Below are 11,013 nucleotides of genomic sequence, written 5' to 3'. Positions count from 1 at the left end.
GTTCTCAAATTGCATTTAATTAAAGCACGTAACATGATAGACACTGTCCTGTTAACCACCTCAGTTTGGCCATCGATTTGAGGGTGACTAGTAGTTGAAAACAACAACTTAGTACCTAACTTAGACCAAAGTGTTTTCCAAAAATAGGTCAAGAATTTAACATCACGATCAGAGACAATAGTACGGGGAATACCATGTAAATGTATTACTTCTCTAAAGAACAGGTCAGCAATATATAGTGCATTATCAATTTTATGATAGGCAATAAAGCGCACCATTTTAGAAAACCTATCTACCACAACAAAGATAGAATCATGGCCTCTTTTTGTCCTAGGCAAGTCAAGAATGAAATCCATAAATATATCAACCCATGGCTCACTAGGTATAGGCAAAGGCATATAGAGGCCATATGGGTTTACATTGGATTTTGCATGATGGCATTGTACACACTTTGCAATCTCACGTTCGATATCCCTTTTCATGCCCAGCCAAAAGAAGTGTTCCTGCAAGATTGAAAGAGTTTTAGCTATCCCGAAGTGTCCCATTAGACCTCTACTATGAGACTCTTTAACTAGCAACTATCGAATAGAACATTTAGGAATGCATAGCCGATTTAAATAGTAAAAGAAACCATCGGCTATATAGAATTTTTCTTGACCAGACCACTTACAACTTCAAACGCAAGCTTAAAGTCATCATCAGTAGCATATAAGTCCTTGATAAGCTCAAAACCGAGTAACTTAGCATCTAGAGGAGTAAGAAAGGTGTATCTTCGTGATAGTGCATCGGTTACTACATTGGACTTACCAGACTTGTACTTTATAACATATGGAAAAGTCTCAATGAATGATATCCACCTCACAAGTCTCTTACTCAAATTGTTTTGAGACTTGAGAAACTTCAAAGATTCATGATCGATATGGATAACAAACTCCTTGGGAAGAAGATAGTGTTGCCACACTTGTAATGCTCGAATTGAGGCATATAGCTCTTTATCATTGGTGCTGTAATTCAACATTGCCCCATTCAACTTCTCACTGAAATAAGCAATTGGACGTCCTTCTTGGATCAACACGGCTCCTATGCCGATTCCTGATGCATCATAGTCAATTTCAAACATTTTAGAGAAATCAGGTAAGGACAATATAGGTACATGTGTGAGCGCATGTTTAAGAGAGTTAAAAGATTTTTCTTGCTCTTCACCCCAGTGGAACGATACATCCTTCTTAATAATTGAAGTTAAGGATGCAGCAATAGACCTAAAATCGTGCACAAACCTTCGATAGAAACCCGCAAGGCCATGAAAACTTCTTACCTCTCCAATGGTTGTCGGCCTTGGCCAGTTTTGGATGGCTTTAATTTTACTTTCATCCACCTTGATGTCCTGTGAACTCACAACAAACCCTAAAAACACTAGTTGATCAGTGTAAAAGGTGCACTTCTTTAGGTTAGCATAAAGACGTTCCTTCCGAAATACATCCAATACAAGCTTAACATTGATGCGAAATGAAAAATTAGCAAAACCCTTCATGTGTCAATCGAAGTTAATACTAATTTTGAAGCATTAAGGTGCTCTTATCCGAGTTTTGATTCAAGTGAAGAAGTTTGAGAGCTAGCTCGAGTTCTTGAAATTCAAAGTTAGTTGGTTTAATTGTTTAGCAAGTTAGGTCGTTTATTTGGTGTTGTTAAGCAAGGGTTTAATCATCAATTTTTATTGCTAATTTTAGTTATTTGTTGGAGCTAAATAATTCGGTGAGGTTTTGTTCTTAAGTGGCAGAATTTCTAGTTGCTAGTTTTAGGAAAATAAGTTATTTCAAATCACATTAGGATTTCTAAACAATTCCACAGTACATTAGGGTTTTGAGTCCATGTAAGGCTATAAATAGCCTAATCTTTCCAATGTTTATCATTATTGAGAATTTCCCAGAAATATGTGAGTTATCATTTTTCTCTTGCTCCAAGAGAGTCCTTCTTGAATACTTGAGAGTTCTCTTGAGTTATTCAATTCGAACATATCAATTAAGTATCCACCTTGGCTGTGGCGTTCTTCTACCTTTAACATTGGTTTACTAAATCATTCAATTGTGGGTTGAGATTCAATCCAAGGTTCATAATCTTAAGGTTTAGAAGGGTCAAGGGTTTCGCTTCAACTTGATTTCTTCATCTAGATCCAAGGCTTGGTAGCATACGAGTTCATACCTTCGTGCAGATTCGTATCAGCTTGGTAATCAGAGCTAGTTGATGAATTCAAGTATATCTTGTTCGTGTCAAAGTAAGTTTTCCTTTGTTTCAAATCTGATCATTGTTCTTGGTAGTAATACGCTAGGGTTTCTCGTTGGTTTCTTTGTTGATCGTGTCTTTTCGTTGTTGTCCACTTGTGTTTTGTTGATTACATCATGTTTTTCTTGTCTTGTTGGAGTTGTTTCTTGAGTCTTAAAGATGCTTAGAGTACTGTTCATCAGACTGTAGCGCACTGTTCACCGTTACTATTCATTCAAAAAAATTTCTGGTAAGTTGTTGTTCTTGATGAATCCATGACTGGTTTCTTGAAATTAATTCGTGGCTGCCTTTGTGTTTTTGTGTCAAACTGTGGCTGATCAATCTTGCTCTTGAAAGTGCTTGAAGTTCTTGAAATTTCTTGATAAGAATCTTGAATTTCTGGAATTATCTTGGATACTTTCTTAACAAATCTTGAAATTCTTGGATAAAATATTAGGGTTTCTTGAATTTTTGAATAAAAGTTTTCAAATCTTAAAATTCTTGCAAAACCCTAGTTCCTATTTCTTGAACAAAGTAGCAGCTAATTCTTGTTTCTTATTGTGGCTTGAATTCTTATCCTTGAATGTTTGATCTGAAATTGAAAAGAAAAGAAAGAAAGAGTTGTTGTGAAAAAAAAGAGAGAAACAAGAAGTCGGATCACTCTTGGATTGAAACAAGAAAGCAAAGCTGATTTCGGAAACCAAGTTGACTTGGGATTGTAAACAAATCCTAGTCATCACTAATCCAATTTAGATTTTACTAGCTACTTCTAAACGAAAATTACTCCAAAAATCAGCAGCTTACCATCCAAAATAAATCCAAGAACCAATTGGATTCAACTTCCAAAATTCCAGCCAAGGGTAAAATTGGGTAGAGTAATTCTAGGCTTCCAAAATTTCTGCTATTTTGTTTCTTACTTAATCGAGCTTTGTAATCTGTCCAGTCATTATATTCAAGTCTTTTGACTCTTTCCAGCCTATAAATCGTGTCTAAAAGGTCCCAAAAGGAGTCCAAATCAGTCTTGGATTCCAACTAGTCTTAGTTTCCTAATTTGAGTCGCTAGTCAAAGTACGAAGTTTCCAAAATTTGAGTAACCTTGTGCGGACAGAATCTGGTATTTTCTAGCATACTTAATAGTTATTTTGAATCATTATATCAGTCCTTTTCACTCCAAATTTGCTATAAACATCAATCATCATATGAGGACAGAAAATTTGCTATAAAAACTGAAATTCACCATACCCTTATTTAAAACCATAAACTTAGCCACAAAACTACACATTTAACCTCTTCAATCCATTAATTGACAATTATTAAGAGTAAAAGGAAATTTCTAGGGAATTTACCTTGAAACTTGAGGAAAGATGATAGCTTAGGGTTTCTTATACAAGAATTACTCCACCAACCTCTTAAATCCTTCCTAGCAAGGAGTTTTTATGGAGTACTTTGAGATGTTAAAGATTGGAACTCAAGATTTGGCTTGGATTTGCAAGACAAAATGAAGGTTTTTCCTCTCTTTTTCTCTCCTCAATAGCCGGCCAAGAAGCATGAAGAATGAAGATGATTTTGGTCAATTTTTGCTATTTGGTAAAGGTGATGAATAGTAAGTCAAATCCACCCTCCAATGGTTTCATGACACTTGTCCTTTCCTATGCTAAATCTCATCCTTTTGTCTCCCCATACAAATTAATCTAGTTAACCTCCAATTATCTCCTAGCACCTAATAAATTAATCCCTTTATGCAACTTAAGCCAATTGGCCGAATTAACCACACTTAACGCACTAGCGGGTCCCAGGTAGAATATACACTTCTAATATCTCATGAACTAACTTATACTAGAAAAATGATTTTAAAACTATATTTACTTATAAAAATATCGCTAAAATTAATATAATAACAAAAATATAGAAAACGTGTGCAAAGAAAGAAAATAATGCCTAGAAATTAAGAAAATTTTCGGATTCTCACATTTGAAACCCTAATCAAGATTCTAGGCTAGTGGACTTGAGGAAACTTTTATCTTGCTTTATATTCTAAGCTAGTAGCCTTGAGGTGACCTATGAGGTAGCTGACTTGAGGTTACTGCTTGATTGTTTTTGTTTATGTGAATTATGGCTTGAGATTAGCTTGGTAGTGGAGTGAAAGTTGGAAGAAAACCAAGAGAGGTGCTAGCCGAAATTTCTGTTCTTGTTGTCTTGCTTTGAATTCAAATTTTGTTGCTTATTTGGCTGCTAAACTGATTGATATATGTTGTGTTAGGTGTGTGGAAATTTTCTTTCAAAAATCATTTCAATTGGTTACACAAAACTAGGGTTTTTGAAAAGGAAGAAATCTGGAAATTTGCTATCTGGCCAGCCGGCCACTGGTTCTTTGTCTAAACATAACTCTTTGTATAAAAGTGAAAATTGAGTGTCATTTGTGGCATTCAAAACTAGACATAAGAGCTTTCCAATGATATAAAATTTCCCCGCTAATTCATTTCGAGTAAACCGTAGCGAATCAGTAAAGTGGACTGACCTGTTTTATCTGTTTGTCCGAAAGAAACTGGGAAGCTGCATCTTGTGGCTCGATTTTGTCCCTTTTGTGAAAGGAGTTTTTAAAATATTTCTTCTGATAAATTATAGCATTTTGAATCTAGTTTCTAACTCCATAAACCGTTCTCAATTTGGACTTGTGTAGTGTTAGATATGGTCTAATTTCAAAACTGTGTTAAAGCTGGAAACTAGAAAATTGTTGAACAGGCTGTGAAATCTAGCCATTTTCAAACTATTGTATCTTGCTGCTCAAAACTTCAAACTTAGTTCTACTTATTGTGTTTGAAACTTTACTTGAAGCTTTTTTTGTGTTATAAATTTTAGAGGCTAATTCACTTCCTGTGAATTTTACCGAATTTCTAAACATTGTTGAAAAACCAAGACTGGTTCTATCCTGTCTTCATGAAACTGTAACTTGAGCTGAAATTCGAATGGTTTCTGGTTGGAATCTTGGAAAAGTATCTTCGGGGAAGTTTTAGTACTTTGAATCTAGTTTCCAAGGGTATAAATTTTTCCATTTTTGGACCTTCCAAACTCAAGATACGATTTCTCAAGTATTGTCGAGTAAAGCTGGAAAATTTCTGATTTCCTAAGAAGTGAACGTTAATGAACTTCCTTTTGAGATTGAACTTTAATTTCTCAAGATACGATTTTTCCATTTTAATGAACTTCCTTTTGAGATTGATGGTTCATTTTAAACTCAATTTCATGAATGGTATGAGTTCACTTGGAACTTTAAATCTTCATTTTTGAATCTCGATTTTCGAGGGATTAAAGCTCTTTTAAGACATTGTCTTAAGTTTTAAGCGAGTGCACTTTCTTCCTTGAATGTTAAGTGGTCGTGATTATATGTGAGTGATGGTTGGTCACTGTTTCTTTAGGTGCTCAAGAGGGTTTCGAAAGGAATCCCGGTGTGGACAACTGAAGGGCTTTGTTTACTCACTTACTTTTCAATTGGTGAGGGTCAACTTCATTAAGCGATTGGGATTTGTCAAGACGAGTGTGTACTTTATCGCACTCGTTCTCTTGCACTTAACTAGACAATTGAATTGTGTGAAATGAATTGATAATTGAATTGAGTGAACTTGGCAAATTGTAATTGTACATCCGGGGACGCCCAAAACTCATTGGCTAACCTTGCGACTCGAGCCAGCATGGGCTTGGTCGAGAAGCCTGGTGAACCATGAGAAAATTATAAGTTTGATCTTTTGAGATCTTGCCTGGCATACTCGAGTAGTATTGCCCTCTCAGTGAGTGTTTGGTTATGGATCCGAGAGGGTGAAATGAAGGATGGAGGAAGTAAGTGGGGTTTCTATGGACTTGCTACCTACCCGGTTGACGGAGTGTCATCACGTGGAGATATTGGATCGAGCCTTGGCAAAACAAGAGGGAAATTAGCTCCTGAGAGCTCCCGTATCCTTATTGAGTGTGCTTTATTGTTAATTGTGAATTACCTAAACTTTCTAGCTATACTTCTTGTACAAGTTGTGAGGACTCGCAAAATTTACTTATTTAATCTCCTATTTTTAGCTTATTTAATTATTTATTTGGTCTTTTACTCCGAATATTATTTTCTAAGCTCTTGAGACCTAATTACATGAAAATATAGTTTCATTATATTTTTAAAATGACTTGTTTCAAAAATTAATTTTCGGAAGCTCGTTTAGTGAAAATAGTGAACACGTCTTTGGAAATCTTGATCGATTGAGAGTACAATAGGTTTGAAATATTGGAGACATGTACAATGGACCTAAATTAGGCATTTTAATGTTTAAATACTCAAGTGATAGTTATTAGTACTATCGTTATAAGAATTTCTCGGAAGTTTCGCGTTATCGCGCTTAAATTGGAGATACGCGTTTTCACACGCGCGATTTAAATTCACGAACTTTAGACCCTTGTTTCGAGACAATTAAGAGTGAATAATGTTTATATTAACATGAGTGCATTAGAGGTTTAGTGCACTAGTGAACCAAACGCGCGAGAAAATCGAGCCTAAAAACGTGCCAAACGAGCCTTACAAGAGTTGACTTTGGAACAATTTTTCACCACACATTTAATCTTCTTTGAGAAGCCAACTTAGATCAAAATCACACTCTCTCTTCTCTCTCCTCACAGCCGGCCAAGCTCCTCTCTCTCTCTAACTCATTTGCAACAAAAATTCTGCACACTAATCTCAACCAAAACTACCCCAAATCACCTCCAAATCACACCAAACTTGGAGACCACTTAGCAAACCTCTTGGAGGTTGGATTTAGCTAACAAAAGGCTGCATCTTCACGGGTTCTTGGAGCTTCAAGAGGGCCGAAATTTCTGATCTTGCACACCCAAGGAATAGGTAATGATCAACCCTTGGATTCTTGTCTTTTGGAATTTATATAGCAAGATTAAGCTCATGCATGCACTTAGTTAGCTTGTTTATGGTGAAAATGAAGTGAGTGGGCTCTTGGTATTCCCACACTTGGGTTGTTGTTGCTGATTTAAGGATTACTGTTGGATTTAATGGTAGTTTAGTGGTTATAATGATGAGTTTATGGAGTGTTATTGTTGGAAACTCAAAGTAGAGGTCTTGGCAAGAATTTCCGAAAATGCCCCTGTTTTGTTCGGCCATAAGAAGGCCCATTTTTGGTGATCTATTGGCATGAACCTGATGTATATATGTTATATTAGGTGTGTAAAAATTTTCGTTGGAAAACATTAACGTTTGGTGGGTCAAATGAATTTTTCTCCTAGAAGTGGCAATCTGGAAATCTGTTCCGTATTGCACTGTCCAGCGTTGGCATTTTGGCTATAACTCTGTCCTCGGATGTCGAAATCATGTGCCGTTGGTGGCGTTTGAAACTAGACATTCCTAGCTTTAATTTGGTATAAAATTTACGTTCTGATTCCTTGTGAGCAAGCCGAACCAAATGTTTTAAGTTCGCTGTCCTGTTGCTCTGTTCGTCTGGAATGAAGTGTTCAGGCAGCAACTTGATGCCCGAATTTGAACCAGATGGGTGCCGAATTTGGGAATGACTTCTTCTGTGATGTTTTAGTACTATGAATGTATTTTCCAACGGCATAAGCCATGCTCAATTTCGAGCTATATTGACTGAGTTGTGACTGAAACAAGTGGACTGCTCTGTTTTGGAAAACCCTAATGTTGGGACTGGTTTGGAACCAAATCTTGGAATGAACTTGTTAGTTGATGTTTTTGATATTAAACACTTACCAAAGATATTATGGGTGTATCTTAGACCCTTATTTCACAAATGAACCATGGTTGGATAACTTTCTTGGTTAGACGATTGGAAATTTGGAAAATGAAAGTCAAAGGCAGATTGCCTTATAATTTTCCTGAACTTTGGTTGACTAATTAACTATCTTACCGAAAGTATTTTTCCCTGAAATTTGATAGAGTGGTACCTTTCATATGGGAGTAAAATACTGCCAATTTTGGTACCAATCCAAGTTCGTTTCGATACCGAATTAAATTTCTAGTGTTGGAGGTTCAAAACTGGAAATTCTTCTTCAGTCTTGAATCTTCCTCAACTTGGGGCTACTATATCTTGGTGCTCGAAACTCCATTTCTCAATCCGCTTGTATTGTTATACTCTTGGATTGTAACACTATTTGATTTCCAAATTTCAAAGGTTAGTTCAAAACAAGTGAATTTTACTGAATTTCCAAAATTGGCCAAAAACCAACCTTGAAACTGTCTTAGTATTCTACAGCTGTAACTTTGATCCAACTTTTGAATACCTTCCATTTGGAATCATGGGAAAGTGTCTTCTAGAAACTTGTAGTACTCGGAATGTAGTTTCCAATGGTATCAAGCTTTCCAATTTTGGACCTACGTAGTGCAAGATACGATTTTTCTAGAATTGACACCCAAAGCTAAAATTTGACAATTTCTTAGAAATGAGATTTTGGAAACTTACCTTCTTTTCTCGATACCGATTGAACATTTTTAACTCGATTTCATGAAAAATGTTAGTCTCTTTCTTTAGACTTTAAAACTTTACTCTTGAGCCTCGATTATTAATAATTAAGGTCCAATTCATGAATTCCCTTTAGATTGTACAACCTTCTTTGATAAGTAGGAGTTCTAAGTGATAGTGTATAATAGTTAATGGTTGTTTACTCAGGCACTCGAGGGAATCTCCAAGGGGAACTCGGAGCGGACACCTAAAACGCTTGTTTGAAAACTACTCGCTTGTTTTGACTAGGTGAGTGTTCCATATAGGAATACGTAATTGAATAAGTCTAGGACACGCTTATTTCATGATTATTAAGTGCTATGTGTTAAGTATTTACCATACTCATGCCTATTTAAGGAATGTATACTTGCATTGTATATCTACACGAATTGGTTAAATCATTAACCATATCAAATGACCATATGAACTCGATACATGCTTAACTTGCTAGATTGTTTACTTAGTCTACTTGGTTTTGAAAAATGGAGTCGAGTGTGTACTTTATCGCACTCGTTCTCTTTTGAGATGAATAATTCATGCTTGAAAATACTCGAATAACATGACTTGGTATGCTAAGGTTGCATACGTCGTTGGAGTGAATCTCCTCGACTCTCACGTGGTAAAAATGGGATAACGGCCAATGATGGCCTATGCATATGACCAATGCTTGTCAATTAACCGTCAACCGTGAACAGTTAACCGTTAACCGTGAACCGTTTACCAACCCACATGACTACCTGATTACCTGACTATTTGCTCATATGATTTTTAATCTATATGATTATTCGATATCCGTGAATTATATGCTCCCATGAAATCAACTTGTATTGCTTACGTGCTTACGTGCTAAGTATCCACTTGATCACTTGATTATCATGAATCACATGTTATATGAAGTTGTCCATCATTGTTAGGCGAGTGTGTACTTTATCTCACTCGACCTACTCAAATGATGAATTTTACCTTTTGTCGAATTACTTGATTACTTGTGCATGTTGTAAGCTCTAAGCTGAACTTGGGCCCTGCCTCGGTTACTGACCTACTCGAGCCAGGACTGGGCTCGGTCGGGTAGGTTGGAACCCTGGACAACCGTTTCGGTATACTCGAGTATTACCACTGGAGGGATAAGGTGATGGCCAGTCAAACCGAGGGGATCCGGAAGTCATAAGGTGCAGATGACCGACAGAGTTCCACTGGAACACCGTATCCTACAGTATATGTTTACCTTGTATCATAATAATTGTTTCGTGCTAAAATGCCAACATGAAATCCTGAGCTATGCCTGTAATAAGCTCCAATCACTCGTGAACTATACATGCCAATGTCTCATACCATGATAAATGTCTCAAATTACCGTACAAAGATTATCACCTCATGATAACATGCCATTGTGTAACCTTGAACCATGCATATGATATGCCCAACTTACTTGATTTATTTGAACCGTTAGAGTGTCTTGGAACCTCACTGGGCTGTGTAGCTCATTCCACGTTGTGGTTTTCTTTTACAGGGTTCGAGACCAAGGGTACTCGTGAGTAGTACTAGAATGTTTTCTTTTGAAGACTTTAAGTTATATTATAACGGATGGCTATTGTACCATTTTCCGTTGGGTTGTATTTAAGCTTGAAAGCTACTTAGTTGTAAGTGTGAGATATTTGAAGTACCTTAATTGTGTATTGAAGTTAATTAAAGTATTTCGAGCTCTTGAATGATGGATTGTAGTGAGTCCTGGCGAGAGCTGGGCAGGCGTCCCGCGGATACCCTTTGGTTCGCCTTTGGGAGAAGTGGGGGCGTCACACAAGTGTTATTGTTACTTGAACTATGTGTTTGCATGCTTTTCTTGGCCTCATTGAGCGTTAGCTCATCCCCCGTAGTTTGTTTTCCTTAACAGGAGCTCGGATTGGGAAGATTTTTGAGGAAGCCGACTTGATTTCCTTTTGATTAGAATTTTGGATGTAATTGATTAGTCGAATTTTGGTAGTTGTATTTTTGGGAAAAGTTGATGTACCTTTTGGTAACTTGTGATGTAAGATTTGAATGTTTATTTAAGGAAGCGAACTTTCCTTGTATCTACTTTTATTATTGGTCGTTACCCTTAAGTTTAAATTTGATCCATATTGAGCCCTGACAAGAGCTAAGCAGGCGGCCCGCCGATACCCTAGGGTTCGCCCTAAGAAGAAGTGGGGTCGTCACAGTTTTGCCTAGCGTGTTTGTTAAATTCCACAGGTCTATGAGGCCAAAAAAGTGCTGCATTAAAAGA

General features: G+C 36.7%; 1 long non-coding RNA gene across 2 annotated transcripts; it reads left to right on the top strand.

The window, feature by feature from the left end:
- Positions 1-6,917: 6,917 nt before the first annotated feature.
- Positions 6,918-10,456, top strand: LOC140014843 (uncharacterized). 2 transcript variants are annotated; one of them, XR_011821552.1, is made up of 3 exons: positions 6,918-7,132; positions 8,922-9,002; positions 10,264-10,456. It is a non-coding gene; the product is annotated as an uncharacterized lncRNA (long non-coding RNA). The 2 variants fall into 2 exon arrangements; XR_011821553.1 differs by lacking the exon at positions 10,264-10,456 and having other exon boundaries at positions 8,922-9,300.
- The last annotated feature ends 557 nt before the right edge of the window (positions 10,457-11,013 follow it).

Source organism: Coffea arabica, chromosome 9e (assembly GCF_036785885.1).
Source record: "Coffea arabica cultivar ET-39 chromosome 9e, Coffea Arabica ET-39 HiFi, whole genome shotgun sequence".
In the NCBI taxonomy this organism is placed as follows: Eukaryota; Viridiplantae; Streptophyta; class Magnoliopsida; order Gentianales; family Rubiaceae; genus Coffea; species Coffea arabica.
Note: the sequence above shows the minus strand (reverse complement) of the source record. Positions and strands in the feature narration are given on the sequence as shown.